Source organism: Lissotriton helveticus, chromosome 6, assembly GCF_964261635.1.
Source record: "Lissotriton helveticus chromosome 6, aLisHel1.1, whole genome shotgun sequence".
NCBI lineage: Eukaryota > Metazoa > Chordata > Amphibia > Caudata > Salamandridae > Lissotriton > Lissotriton helveticus.
Window position 1 is genome coordinate 655,664,791 of NC_136067.1, and position 16,655 is coordinate 655,681,445.

Genomic DNA, 16,655 nt, shown 5'->3' on the forward strand with positions numbered 1-16,655 from the left:
GACTGTAGACCAAACATAATATTATTCATAATAATCAATGTGTGTACATGATTCAACAATTCATGTGGCCACCCCCAAAGAACCATATTGCATCTCAAATGTACGTAAGGATAATTCTACAGCATGAGAAATGTCACTCTCTATAAAGTAACCAGGCTTCAATCAATTTGTGTGACCTGGGAGCCGATATTGCAATGTAGAAATGCCACAATATTTGGTGCCAGTCTGTTATGTTCAATGCTCAGGAACTACAAAATCCAAACTGCCCATATGAGAAACCCAACAGGAGAGCGGAACCACTTGAAACAGTCTCCCGAAATATACGGAGGCAAGCAAGAACAGTGGCCACAAACACGCTACCAATAGACAAACGACTGGGTTGGAAACTTTCAAACAACTTCCTTTGGCAGTGAGACGTGAAAGAAGGAACACTCCTTTACGACCATGAACCCTGCTGAAGGGCTGCAACCACAGACGGAACTTACCCCGAAAACAGTTAGACAGAGAACAGAAACTGATTGCAAATACCCAGAACCTGGAACAAAATAGCAGGCACCGGCGATTTCCTGGATTAAATACAGTTCGTATATGACCCCCAAACCACTGCAGTCTCGTGCGATCTCACGACTTTGTGTTTTCTATCCTCACCGTGGCCGCCGTCCTGTAGTGTAGAACATTCATAATCTGGTACATTCCAGCATTTCCACCAATGGCGAATACCAAGTACATGGTGTTTTCTATATATTCCATGCCTTGTGTTACAGGGCACAATGCGGGATAGGATAAGGTACCCCTAACCCTTACACTCAGCTACAACATTTGTTATGTGCTATGTTGTACTAGTGACCATCCCTAATGGATCTCACTAGTATAGTTGAGCATACACTCACATTTAACATACAGCACAACATATACACAGTGCACATTCCCTCTGGATAGTGACATTCAAACATAACTTTACTTGAGTGAAGCCAGTAGGCAACACAGTGTTCCTAAACAGGAAAAAACCTTGTTTATGACTGTCAATTAAAACACATGATAAACTACTACCACTGCCAAGCATATCTCCTGCAACAAAGAATGTACGTGTACATTTGTCTTGATGTGCCACTTAGGACCACTGAGATAGTTTCTAGATCCCACATCAAAATTAACTAGGCCATAGCATGTACACATGATTTTCATGTGTAGTAGGCCAAAAGAAAAATACAAGGGTAGCTAGATATCATGAAGCTTGGTTACTCATGTCAGGGGTTGCACAAACATGTAACCATGCAAGGGAAAGTCCCATCCCAACAGATGTATAATTATTTTCCGGTATACACATCGCAGCAATATCACACAACCCTTTCACAACTGGAAGCAATCTTCTAACATACAAAATGAATCCCTGCTTTTGTAACATTCTACAGGGCTACGTTGACTTGTGATCTACTCTGTTTTTAGCAAATAAAATGAGTTTGAATTTCTTCATGTAACATTCCTTATGTTAGAGTCATGAAAGATTAGGCACTAAAAGAGGCGACTGCTGAATCTGTTTAGAGATTTAGTTTAACAGAGCACAGTATGGGTCCAAAATGAATAATAATTGGCAGGTGTTATTCAACCATCACTGTCGATCTTTCAAGGATTGTAACTGATACAGCATTTTTTGGCCTACCATTGGTTCTTTGACAGACCTTTTTCTTCGACTGAGAGGTGATGGAAGTTAGCTTTAAAATCAATCAAAATTCTTTTAACAGTGTAATCCATTTGGCTACACAATGAAGATCAGGAATCAGTAGCTTGTGTTAAGAAGATGTATTACAATTTCAAAATTAAGTTCAAATACACTACTTGAACGACCATGCTATAAAGATACAGAATGATAACGAAAAAGCCTAACTGCCTAGGTGCATCAAGATTAAACATATAAGAAATTCGGTCACTGCTATACAGTATTTTATTAAAAGCAATTAATGCTCAGAGAAAAGTCTCAGATTTTATTGTATATGCATTGGTGAATCTAGAATAACAGCAATTAAGGTCCAGGCAAAAAGGATCGTTCTAATTATCTAAAGAGGGTTACAAACAGGGAATTTCATAAAGGAAATCAGAACAGAGCAAAGGAAATTAAGTTTATAAGTTGTGAGCATTTCAGAAGAGTCTTCTATGGGACAAGAGAAAGGCGTTAGCCTTAGCCACTATTAGGAATGGATCAGATGTGTATTGTGGTCTAAACCTCAATAAGGATGGAGAAGGTTCAAAAGAGACCTACTACGGCATCTCTGGAAAAAGGAGTTCTGAAGAGCTCTGAAGCCTAACGGGATGAACACTATACATCAGCAGAAACTCACAGACAAAACATGGGAATTACAACCAACAAATTCTCACGTCTACAACACTTAAAAACATTTACTCAATGGGTCTTTCAGTTAAGGCTCTTGTTATTCTTCTGAGACTCTGTTCCCTATTTCTAGTACAGTAATGTATCTATTCTACAACTAATAATGCATGTGAATACCTGCAAGAAATGTTAAGTTAGCAGAAAAATGAAATCAGCTTTTATGCAGCATGGTGAAATGCAGGCCTAATATGACAACTTAAATGTTAACATTAATGTTGCACATTTAATATGTGTGTGCACATTTAAACAGAATTTGATATATGTTTCAAATGCATTAAGTTTCACATTACATGTATTAGAAATGTGGTCTCTAGTTGGCAGTGGTTTGCACACTGTCCAGTAGGGACCCTTAGCCTAGTCAAAGTAAGTGTCACACTGCTAAGCTAACCCCTGCTCACCCCCTTGGTAGCTTGGCACAGGCTGTAAAGCTTATCTCTGAGATAATGTATAAAGCATTTGTACATACACACACAGTGACACAGTGAAAACACTACAATAGGAGTCCACATCAGTTTAGAACAATAGCCAATAGTTATCTGAATATAACAAGACCAAAACAACAAACATCCAACATAAACAATTGAAGATATCACTTTTCAAAGGTTAAGGAAATTTAGTCCACAGAAATCAATGGATGCATCACTTTTAGCACAAAGTACCTGGGATGTGTCAAAGTTCAAAGACGAAAATAGGCACAAGGGAGATGAGGCATTGGAAAACAAATTGATGCATCAGTTCCTTACTCCCAGATGAGGTGATGCACCTGTTCCTTACTGACAGGGAAGGTGATGCACAGGTTCCTTACTGGAATGCAGTGCAGGTGATGCGTCAGTTCCTTACTGTCAGAGGAGGTGACGCGTCAGCTCCTTACTGCAAGTGGAGGTGATGTGTCAATCTCCGGACACTGGACCTCTGTTCCTTACTGCTGGGCAACATCGATGAAGTATGATGCTTAGAAAATCCAGATTCGTTGTGTCAATGGAGAAGCAAGGTGCTGCGCTAATTTCACAGACGATGTGTCAATTCTTCAGCCGCAAAGCAGGGGCTGCATGGGAGTCGGAGTGGGTGCCACTGACATCAGTGACACTGTGCTCAGGACTCGAGCTGCAATTATTTTTCAGCCGCATAGCGGACACTGCATCGATTCTTCAGCCGCCGACCAGTAATGCATTGGCTTTTCACCCATACAGTGGCGCTGCATCGAGAAAACAGGAGCTGAGAGTCAATGTGTGGATTTTCTCACCAGTTTGTACTTCCAAGTGCCCAGGAACTGGAATTTGGCACCATTTGACAAATCATGGCTCTCAGCAAAAGTGTCCAGGGACTGGTATGTGAAGTCTTTGATAGCCCTGAGTCTTCTTAATAGGAGGCAAGCATGTACAAGCCCTTTAAGAACCTTGGAAGCAGGATGTCCAAAGCAAAGGCCAGTCCTTTCACCCCCGAGACAGTAGCAGCAAGTAGGGGGCCAGCACAACAAAGCAACAGACAGAGTGTCAGTACCTCCTACAGCATCCAGCTCTTCTACCTGGAAAAATGTCCTTTAGTCCAGAAGTGTTCTTATTTTGGGGTACCAGTGGTCCAATAATGATACTCTTTTCTGCCTTTGAAGTAGGCAAACTTCAAAGGAACGTCGTTGTGATGCACAAGACCCTGAAATTCCCTGACCTGGCTCCAGACACACTACAGGGGGATCGAGCCAGCTTTGTGTGAGGTCAGGCACAGCTCTATTCAGGTGTCAGCGACAACTCCTCCCACCTATCTAGCTCAGGAAGGCCCATCTGCCTGGTGATGGCCCATCAGGATATGCAAGGAACACCTCAAATCCCTTTTTGTGACTGTATAGACTGAAAGCACAAAAGCCCAACTGTCATTCTAATCCAGACGTAGATTCTAGAGACAGGCAGAGGCACAGAATAGGTTTGCAAGAAAATGCCCTCGTTTTAAGTGTCATTTTCAAACTCGATTTTTACCAAAAGATGCACTTTTAAATTGTGAGTTCACTGCCTAAGACTCCAAATCTCTATCTGATCACAATGGGAAATTACACTGAAGAGATATTTCGAGACAATCCCCATGTTACCCGATGGGAGAGATAGTCCCTGCAATAGTAAAAAAGGATATTAGCAATATTTAACTATTTGGACATGCAAAACACACCAGTACAAGTCATTTATATACACTGCACCATTCCCATGGGGCTGCCTTGGGCCTACCTTAGGGGTGACTTAAATGTAGTAAAATGGAAGGTTTGGGCTTGGCAAGTGGATGCACTTGCCAGGTCGAAATGGCAGTTCAAAACTGCACACACGACACTGCAGTGGCAAGTCCAAGACATGTTTTCAGGGCTACTTATGTGGGTGGTACAATGAGTTCTGCAAGCCCACTAGTAGCTTTGATTTACTGGCCCTGGGCACACCTGGTGCACTATACTAGGACTTACTAGAAAATCAAATATGCCAATCATAGATAACTCAATCACCAATACAATTTACACAGGAAGCACTTGCACTCTAGCACTGGTCAGCAGTGGTAAAGTACCCAGAGTCCTAAAACATGCAAAAACAAAATGCAGCATAGTCAAAAACAGGAGGTCAGAAACAAAAAAAGACATGGGAAATATATGGAATAATAATGCACACATTACATTAACATTTGTCATTCCTAGTAAAATCACTTTCTACATATACGAGGATGGTTTTAATCACAATTTCAAATCATTAAATGCTATTCACATGAAATAGCACATGAGAAAAGTCAGATTTCATCTCTATGAGGAGTACATTATCTACTAAATGAAGACAGATTTTATTTATCACACTTAGCTAGGGTAAAACATTTATATATAAATGAGTAAGTTCTCTAATCCTACAGTTAAGGCACACTTTAATATTGTCAAGTGCAATACTTACATTAGTTCATCAAACCATACATGAATCATGTACTAACTACACTTTCATACTGTATGTCTCTTCAGTGTCCATGACTTATAAAGGGTGTGCAACCTTTGCACTGCACCATAACCGTTTCAGTTTTTTTCTGATAAAGAAATAACTTCCAAAGATAAAGGTGAGGCTCTTCTTACCTACTAATACTATACAATAAGTGTGTCATAATTCTTCTCAGGTCACAAGCTGAAGCTACCGCCCTCAGGCCCTCCATAAGGCCCCTTTCTTTGACGCCATTTGAAATGATCTAAGGAGATGTGCTCCTATTTGCCAACAAGATATCATTCACCTAACTCTTTTTATCACTCCACTGTGCACAATCAAGGTTTACTCATACCTGCTTGAGGTGCTGGTCTGACTCTGCCCCAATGAAAGACATGGTGTCCAGGGGCAGCTCCTCCACAACAGCAGAGGAGCATCGTCCCACTGCCAGCAGATGATTAATAAAACTATAATAACACATTGTTATTATCGTTTTATTTATCTATGTCTGGGCTGCTTGTGTCTGACAGGGTTAGCAGACCGGGCCATGGCAGAGAGAAATAAGTGCGCATGTCAGTTTGGTCGACCATCTAAGTCCGACAAACAGGCGCTTGCACTTATGTTTCTCCAAACCAGCTGTGTTCCAGAGCCGGGTTGGAGAAACCCCACCGGCTCACAGGTACCGTTTGAGCGGCAAACGAGGCTGCTCGGACCAATCCAGGCGCTGCTCTCATGCTGGATTTGGTGGTGAGCCTGTGCCACCCGGCCCATCCACTTCCTGAGGAAGATCAGGAGCAACAGGCGGTCGGCAGTGGGAGCGAAGCAGAGTGACAGGAAAGTGATTTTAATTATTTTTTGTCCCAACCCTTCCTCTCCATCCCCTTACGTCCTTCTCCCTGCTGCCACTCTACCGGTTTTGATTGGCGGCAACCGCCACTGATGGTGTCTACTGATCTGGACATTTAAATTGTACGTATACCATGACTGAAATCTCAACTCTGCTAAAGTTCATTGCATTCAGGAATGCTTCTGTTCTACCTGTGCTACACTATGCACGGTGTTACATTTTCTCCAGAAATACTATGTTCTCCATAACTGTGCACACTTATACCATTTATTTGTTTTGTATGCTTGTATATGCAGTATGACGCCCCGTGGCCTTGTTTGCGCTGAAGAAAAAAAAATCCTGCATTGTAATGCTTGAGAGCTGTGTAACTTCTGTTTTCTGCTTTAGTATAGTGGATCACACAACATGTAAACATTTGGACTATTTCAGCTTCGTCCGCCTCTGTCTTAACGTCACCGATGAAAATCATGGATGACTTTGTGAACATTAACGTTTCTTTCACTGGTAAGATACTGTTCAATATGGTATATGTTTGCGCATCAACCCTGTCATCTATATTGCCTTAGACTTGTTTTCTCCAGTTATGCCTCCTTTCTGGCTCCTCATTCTTTAACATTAAGCCTATGCACACCAAAGACTTTCTTCTGGGAAATTGTGACTGTTACACCTTCCCATGAGTAATTGTGAACTCCTCTATTAAGTGTGGTCTAGCTACTAGAGCTGCTGACTTTCAAACTGGGGTACCAGGTTGGAGTCCTGATCTTTGCTCAAAATGTGATTCTGGGCAAATCACTTAACCTCCCTGTGCCTAAAAAGTCTCATGTAAACTGCCCTAATGCCCGTCGGCTAAGTTCGCGCTCCATGGAACCTAAAATAATAATTAATAACTTCAAACATAGGCTTAGACTAGAGAAATAAACCCCCAATTTTGTTTGAGAATCAGGCCCTCTGTGTTCTTCTTAGCCAAAGTTAACCTCCTGGACATTTCAAGAGATTTCTTCAGATGCACATTTTTTTCCAGTACACCTCTCCACCCCAGCTTCTGATGAGCCACACACTCTGGCTGATAACCTATGAGGTAAGTAAGCAGACCTCGTACAGGGCTACATTTTAATTTTAGCTCTTTACTAATTAACAAGAGGACTGCCGACCTTGGCATATCCAATATGTGGATGCATTTGTGTGAGAGGTGTGGCGCCGCGGCCAGGGCGACTGATGCTGGAATCTGGGGACCACGGTTCGAACCCCGGCTCCGGCGGCAGGTTAGCCCAGCACCATGTGACTCTAGGCAATAGCTCGCTTAATCTTCCCGACGGCCCCCAGCGCCTAGAGACCCTTACGGGTGATTGTGCGCTTTACAAATGTGGACTTTATTTGTGGGTTTAGTATCACTGCCTTTCACACAGAGCCAAGTCTCAGCAACCAGAGCATTGTTTCCCTTCTGCAATGGAGTGATATCTTTCATGTGAGACACATGGAAAACGTGCACAGCGTGAATGGAAAGACTGTACTATAAGAAGTTCTGGCACCACTGACAAAGCACCTGCAACCACGGCCTAATTTGACTGTCATTACAGTGTAACTGGAGCTGAGAAGCCCTGCTCCCAGTTTAATTACGTTAAAATCCATTCATAGAAGTAATGCATACCATTTGGTAATTATTTGTAGGAGTTTTAGTAACCTTTTCCCTTTTAGTCATTCTCTTTGTTTGATTTAGGATAATTATCTTTAATTTAAGCTAACCTAATGCACTGTTTGCGCAACACACATGACCAAGATGTATTTGCAGGTTATTATTATAGGACCTTTTTGTGGCTGTAATTCACTGCATGTACAGTGGTGGCTTCTCCGCTAAGATGGATGAGCGTCGTCCCATTGCTCTATGAGCAAGTCATAAAGGAAAAATAACAGGATAATAACACACTGTTATTGCCATTTTATTTTTCTTTCGTGGCTCATCTGGTTAGGGGTTGAGTGGGGTTGACCTGTCACAGAGGAGTAGGGGCATGAGTTTTGAGCATTCTCTTAAGAGCGCATGGCGGTTTGGCCGGCCTTTGTGGGCCGGCCAAATTGTTGTGTGCACTTTGCATGTTCTCAACCAGGCTGTATTGTACAGCCTGGGTGGAGAACATGCACAGCCTTCCAGCTCGTCTCTGAGCGCTGAACCATGGTGCTCAGACCAATCACAACACTGCTGTAACGCAGCAGTGTGTATGGCTAGGGGAGCAGGTGTGCCTTCTGTCCCAAGGGCCCTGCAGTCGACTGAAGAGCAGAGGATGACTGTTGTATTCCATACAGGTACCCCAATGTAGGCTCAGGTAACATCACCTATATCTTCCCCTACATCACACATTTAACTGCACACAGAACACAGGATTTCCCTAGTAGCAGCCTTATACATTATGCATGAGGATTCTTGGAATCTCAGCAGGATTTCAATCTCATAATAACTATGTACAAAGTTCATTCCTGATGTCATCCAAAGTCCGACAGTGGCACAGCAAAGTAGAACCCCCAGGTTCTACCTTTGGGTATATAGACATCACATCTTGCTGAGACAAGGAGAGGAGATCAGGACTTCCATGCCGACACACCGATACGAGACGCTGAGGTTCCTGCATGCAGATACTCCAGCTCACAGTGGTCTAACCTCCCTTACGGGTGTCAAACTCGAGACCACAGTCTCTCTCTTCAGGTAATGGGGTTGACTTTATCCTAAAGAGAATCTTGGTTTAACACCTACACACATGCTAGGTACACTTAAGTACATCTAGTTAGGGTTGCATCTTAGGAGTAAGCATTTTATTGTCATGTATTTTATATACTTGTCTGTATTCATGGTTATTGCAAAACGGTAGCAATCTACCATTCTTTTACTTTCTTAGTGCTTCTAATCATTTATATCTGTCACTGTCTAATGATTGTTTCAGCATACCTATTTTACACTAGAATAACGACTGTTCAATAAATGCTTATTGAAAAACGTCCATACCGTTTATTCTGTGTATCTCTCTGAGACTAAGTGAGCACGAGTGACTGAGCGAACAGTAGTTCTCTGTTTCCACGGTCCTGAGGGATCAGGGTTGTCATGTCCGATAGTTGCCAGGAACTATTCTCTCCTTGATAAGAGGAGTTTCTAGTGGCTCTGTGAGCTAGCTGGTACACAGGCCAACATACCCAGTGGGGGTGTCTAGAATCAGTCTGACACCAATTCTACAATGCATGTTGTCTAAACGTGCAGATCCTATAGACGTTTTATAGGAACTATACAACAGAATGGAGAGGCGTCGTTTGTATTGCAGGTAAGTGATTTTTTTTCATTCCCTCTCCCTCCCTTCTACGACCTGCCCCCCACCACCGTTAAGTAGCAGCCACCATTGTGCCTATATTCGTTTGACGAGTGTATTTTGCAATTTTTCTCCGTGTACACGTGCATTATGTGGTTTGTTGTAGTTCTGCAGGTGGCGGTAGTTGACACAATGCTGTTCATGTTTCCTGATGGTGTGTTGAAAATTACACCTTAACTTTTTGTAACACCGTCAAAGATAGTTCCCCTTTGGTTGTATGAACCTTTATTAGTTGACTGGAAGGGAGCAAACATCAGAAATAAATGTCAATATCAGTCAAGTGTACAGGCAAAATAAGGGTAAATAAACAAGATATATTAATAAAGTTTGCCAAAGACAGAAATGTCTCAATAGGTTGAGGCATAATAATATCAGATACAAAATGGTAACAACTACACCAAGAATAAAGCAATCATCGCAAACAGGCGTTCCATAAAGTATCTTCTCTTTTTTATTCTAAGCATAAATAGAGAACAGATTTGCTAAAAGGGATTCTTATCCAGGAAGCATTGAAGGTGTCAGTGTGGAGTTAAACTTCAGTAGAAGTTAAAAGGAATATAAAGAGTGTTCAGCATAAAGCTTCACACTTCAGAGAAATCCCAACAAGGGAGATGTCAGTCTCCTCTCAGAGTTGGGGAAAGTCTAATTAACTAACTTTGGAAATGCTAATTAAAATGACAGCTTCAAAAACATCCTTGTCTCTTCCAATGCCACCAAGAACCAACCGAATTGTTGACTGTGGAGAGCATCTGCACACTCCCTTAAGCTTCCCATCTTGTTGAAACTGGGACTGCATCATTCAACCTTTAACATCCCAACAAAGTGGTGCGTGATAAACAGACCGCGTCCTTTGACCATTATTTCTCGAAGTTTGATGCCAGCTTTTTTGCCGCAGGTCTCGCTATCAGTTGTCTAATACAAACAATGAATCTTTCTCTAGCTAACAAGAAGCATGATAATGCACCTGCAACAGGAAAGAAAAAGTCTACTTGCAACAAGGGTAAACACATATTTCAATTGAGGCCAGTAGTCAGGCTAAGTTAACTCAAAAGAACATCACTTTGGCTATACATAATACAAACATGTTTCCATAAATCAACTAATCAATCCAAATAGGTTTATGCATGGATTCCTAATTACTACAATGATTACACTCTATTAGTTGGAATAAATGCATCACACACATTAATGAAATGGGGTTGTACATTGTATATGAATGTTGTATATTACCTACTGGCGGTCGCTAGTAGGTAGTTATAGTTACAACCTAGTTTTCATAGGAAAAGCATTTTTTGATTTGCTAATAAATTTGGCGTTGTTTGACGAATCTTTGCAAAATTCTCCCCCAAAAAAGTCTCTCCAAGTCATCTCCTATCCTAAAAGTTTGGAGGTGATTCGTCAAGCGGGGGCTGAGAAAAATGGGGGTCCCAAAACGCATTTTCCCCATGTTAATTTCCATAGGAAATTTTGCGACGAGCTACGGCCCGAACTGCTGAACGGAATTACCCCAAATTTGGCAGAAAGGTAGATCTTGGTTCAGAAAGCGACCTTTTCTTAATGGTGTAAATCCGTTCAGTAGTTTTTGAGAAATTAAAAAAATAAGAGTCAAAAAATCAATTTCCCGTAGGGAATTTTGTGCAAGGCTAGAGCCGAAACTACTGAACAGAATTACCCCAAATTTGGCACAAAATGTAGTGCTTGGGTCAGAAAGCGCTCTTGTTTTAAAATGGTGTAAATCCGTTCAGTAGTTGCTGAAAAATTAGAAAAATAAAAGTTTTGATATCTGGGCTGAGCCTAATTTCCGGTGCACACGCTTCACTGTGATTGGCTGCCAACACTCCAAACCAGGACGTGTTGGCAGCCATCTTGTGGCTCGGTAGAAGTGAGTCGCTAGAAAACAGTGAAAGAAAGGTAGAAAAAAAGAGAAGGGGGCAGGGTAGAAACACCCTGACGCCCTAGGCCTGCTCGGGGGGTTCCAGAAGGACCCTCAGGGCCAAAGAAAGCAGTTTAAAAAAACAAATACCGGCGCAATTCGCTCTGTGTCGTGAATTTCCGCACTTTATTTTAATGGGGCCCCTGGGTGGGTTAGGTTTCGGGGGCATTTCATAAAAATTTATAGCGGGGGCTCGCTGGGGCTGTGGGGGCCCGCTGGGGGCCCTGCAGCCCCGGGGCTTCATTCATGTTGGGAGGGGGGGGTTGCACGGCCCCCCTCCTGGAACCCTCCATCTGCATATAACTTTGGCGTCATTTGACGAATCTTTAAAAAAAATTCCAAAACGTTTCTCTTTTTTGATCAGCTCCTAACTTGAAAGTTATGGGGTGATTGGTCAAGGTGGGCTGAGAAAGAAGGAGGGTCTGAAAAAGTGTTTTCTCATAGCATTTCCCATAGGAAACTTTAGACAAGGCTACAGGTCAAACTGCTGAACGGAATTACGCTATATTTGGCAGGGAGAAAGGCCTGGTCCAGAAAGCGAGCTTTTGTTAAAATGGTGTAAATTTGTTCAGTAATGCTTGAGATATTAAAGGAAAAAATATATATATCTGGACGGTGCCTAACTCCCGAGCACGAGCTTGCCTCTGATTGGCTGCTAACACTTCAAACCAGGAAGTGTCCTCTGATTGGCTGCTAACACTTCAAACCAGGAAGTGTTAGCAGCCATCTTGTGCCTCGCATCGAGTGAAAATATAAAAGAAAGGTCCTGAGGGCAATTTAATATACTGGAGCTCTGTCTGTGAAAGTTACCCCTTTCACGCTGCGTCTCCCCACATTCTTGGGCCCGCAAGTCTCTCTCTGCGAACCACTTCTTGGCTCACAGCTCTTCGGGTGCGAGTTCTCGGGTCCGCAGTTATATCTGTGAAGCCAAGACTGGAAATATACCACAGGTCTCTCTCAGTGAGATACGCTCTTGACGCTCCCTCTTCCCACATCAAAGTTCCGCAGCTTTCCCTTTGGAAGCCGACGGCCCACACCTTTCCCTATATCAGTCGGCCCTCAGGTGTTCCTCTGCGAGCTGGCCTGCAGCTCTCCCTCTACGAACTGATGGCCCGGGTTCTCCCTCTATGAGCCTGCTAATCGGCTTGCAGCTCTTCATCTACAAGCCAGCCGGCCAGCTCGTAAGTCTCTGAGAACAGATGCAATGGAGGCAACAATCATGCAGGTCAGACACCCGACACTGCTCCGACATCCCCCAGCAGGCGCTCCTTATCCGCAATCCTCCCTCACCCCCACGCCCCACAAACAAATGTGACAATCATGTTAGGGAATCTGGAACGTAAAAAATTGGGCAAAGTTGTACAATTATTAATAAGAAGATGCTTGTGAGGTTGGACAAATAAGAATCTTACAGCCTTATTCATCAACGGGCCGTTTTGCGAGCCCCTAATAGCGATTCATAGCGAATCGCTATTAAGGACTTGCAAAACGGTATTCATGTAGGAATTGCTAAACAAATAGCGATTCCTACACATTCCTTATTTGCGAGTAGCAAATTGCTAATCGCAAATAAGGAATACTCCCCATTCATTCCTATGGGCCAAAAGGCCCATAGGAATGAATGGGGAGTATTCCTTATTTGCGATTAGCAATTTGCTACTCGCAAATAAGATAGCGATTTAAAGGGTGCCAGGGGTGTCCAAAGGACACCCTGTAGCCCCCCTTAAATGCAAATTGAAACTGGTGTTGCGCACACACATGTCCAAAGGACATGTGTGTGTGCAACATGCAACTTAGAAAAGTGCTTTTAAAAGCATTTTTCTAAGTTTTTGCTATTTACCGAGAGGTCTGACCTCTCGGTAAATAGCGGCCCGAAATTGCGAATTAGCAATTTAAAAATGGTTGATGAATTGCATTTAAGGAATCTCAAATAGAGATTCCTTAAATGTAATTCCTCGCAATTTAGCGAATTAGCAATTACCGATTTTTGCATTTGGGATGATGAATCCCAAATGCAAATATTGCGCTCGCAATGGGCCAGATTCTCAGAATCTGGCCCTTTGCGACCGCAATTCGGCTTGATGAATCAGGCTGTTAGTCATGTATGGAATTACATATAAAAAATTTATTTAAAAAACAACAACAAATACAACTATGTACAGCCATGTCGTGTCATCGCTGGACCATTTGTGAATCTCAGCCTGCAAGACAGAAAGAAAGATAAGATGGTGCGTCATGCTTCCAGCAAAGGAGACACACAAAGAGAGAAAGAGAGAGGAGGAGAGAGATAGAAAGTAAGAAAGAGTGAGAGAGAGGAAGACAGAGAAAGAGAGGAAGGGTGAGAGAATGAAAGAGAGAAAAAGTGCGGTACAAGGAAGAGAGAAAGAGAGAAACAGTGTGAGAGAGAGGAAGAGAGAGAGAGAAAGAGTGAGAGAGATGAAGAGAGACAGAAAGAGTGAAAGAAAGGACGAGAGAAAGAGTGAGAGAGAGAAAGAGTGAGAGAGAGAAAGAGAGAAATATTAAGATACAAGGAAAAGAGATAGAGAGAAACAGTGTGAGAGAGGGAGAGAGAGAGAAAGAGTGAGAGAGAGGAAGAGAGAGAAAGAAAGAATGAGAGAGAGAGGAAGAGACAGAGAAAGAGAGAAAGTGTGAGAGAGAGAAAGGAAGAGATGGAGTGTTGACACTGTAGAAAATCTTCGCAGCTTACCTTTGTGCCACCTTGTGTCTCCAACCCCCGTTCCGGTACGTCGTGCACCCTCAAGTTTAGTCATCTGCAAGATAGTATAGAATTAGTAAATGCAGAGTACATACAACTTCACACGCCTAATTCTCTGTTTCGCCAATGCTCACTCAGGCTGCTGCAGCCCATCCACTCCCACTGCTCGGAGGTGTCTGTGTGCTCTTCTGCACCCAGAGTGCTGCACACTATCCACTCCCACTGCCCAGATGTGACTGCCCACTGCTGCAGAAAGAAGTCTCTCTGCTCACCTTCCGCCACCGGCGTGTGTGTAAGAGGGTCCACCACATGCCGAAGCAACTTTCTCAGGCGTTGTCAGGATGGCCATGCATCATCGCAGGTTCTACACACGTTCAGCTGTGGTGGTGTTGGGGCAGGGGGGGACATTGATTCATGAATCACAGCCTGTTAGATAAAAAGCAAGATAAGATTGTGCGTCATGCGTAAGTGTTGGGAAACGAGGCAGCATCTGTGAAGCCTGTACAAATAACATGATTACATTTGTCCTTCACTGGGAACCAAACACCCAATTGGAGCGCCTGACTCTCAGAGGGTAGCGTTGCAGAGCAGTCTGAGGATTACTCAAGGAAGGTGGTGTTGGCTAGTAATCGCCATGTGCAGTGTGCAGAAATAAAACTCAATAATGGATTGTCCAGTCTGTACTTTGCCTAATAAAAGTAAGAGTACATTTATTAAACACACACACTACTCAATACTATGCACCAATTTACAAATATACATAAACTGTTGGAATTACTTTGTGACATTGCATAACATCTCCACCCCTCCTGTAGGGGATGGGGTCTAGTACCACCACTCCAATGTATGCACATCATCTTGCCCCCAATGCAATTAGTTGAACATAACATGGGGTGTGGGCTCTGTGCACTGGCAGCATCCCAGTGGCGACCCACCCCATTACCTCAACAAGCATTAAAAATGGGTACAAGGCGTTAGTGACACATGACCCTGACTGAGCATCTCCTACTGACCACAAAGTATGCACCTCTATATCTTAAGGGCTAGCAGTCTGGGGTCTTCGCCTAAGTGCAGAAGCAAGAATACATGTTTAAGCACACTTTAGAATGACAGTACTCACCACATTTGTGGATCATTAGAATGCATTGCAATTACAGCCCCTAAAGGCATCACAGATGAAATCACAGGATTACGCATATACAGCCAGACACCCTAGCAGGAATGTCTGGCAACATAACCCCCCTTTGCTTATGACATCACCTTACACCAGTACTTCACAATACACATGTGACCTTCAGTCTCTTTAAAAGAAATAACCATTAGTGAATGCATTTCTGGTGGAATTGCACCTCTTCATTTCCAGGGGATGGCCTTCTACAGACATCCCAAACTCGACCCTCAGCTGTAGAACAAAGGTTCCAGCCTAGAAGGTGGTAAATGCTGGCTGCGCCCTTGAGGGGTCATTCTTTTTAGGTCCCCATGTGACTTGGGGAGGAACTTCTCTTTGTGCTGGGGGGAAGACTGTGCTTCTCAAGCAGCTCCCCCAGCACCTTTGCACATGTGTGATGGTGACCCCGTCGTCCTGGGGCCACCACAAGTGAAGAAAACGCTGTTTCCATTCAGGCCTGTTTAGGCTCTGCAATGCATTATGGGGCGCTTCTCTCGTGTCTTCTGCATATTATAGCATTGTCTCTCCCGCTGCGTTGGGGAGAGCCAAGATGTGGACCTCCGGCGTGTCCTTCGACTGTTGGGGGTCCCGGTCCCATCCAGACCCCCAGGTGAGTTAGGCTGCTCGGGGAGCCCAACCCCGGCTGCTTAGGCCCCTGTCGCTCTTCTTTACCTTGGAGGTGCTCGATCCTACCCGGGCACCCCGCTCAAATTGCTGGGCTGAGGGCAGCTTGGGGAGCCCACCCCTGGCTGCCCCAGCCAGCTGCCTTCTGGCCTGCACACCTGTGTGCGGCCGCGGGAGCCGGCTGGGTGCTTCTGGTCTGCCCGCTCCAGCGAGCTGATGCGTCCACCTCCTCCAGTCCGCTGTACTGCAGGGGAATGCAGCGGCACTGTCCCGGCCTCCGCACATTCTTCAGGGCCCCGGGATGGGGTCCTGGGCCTCCGCCTCCTCTTCATGGGGAGCGCGATGGCGCTCCCCGTCCTTGCTGGTTCGCCAGGGTGGGCTCCCGGCATCCCTGCCTCCCGCATCTTCACTGGGAGCGCGACGGCACTCCCTGGCTTTGGGCCACATCTTCCCATGGGGCGCTACGGCGCTCCCCCAACTTTACCTCTTCGGTCCCGGGGTTGGGGTCCCGGGCCCCAGGGCACTTTTTCGCGGGGGGCTCAATGGCACTCCTCTTGCTTGTCTCCTCTTGCTTCCCTTGGCCAGCCCCAGCCACTGGGAACACTCTCCGTTGCCCTCTGGGTCTCTGAGAGGGGGGGATTCAGCAGGGAGCATTCTTCACTGGCTCCCGGCGCCAGCCTTTCACCTGGCTCTCCTCCTTGGTCTCT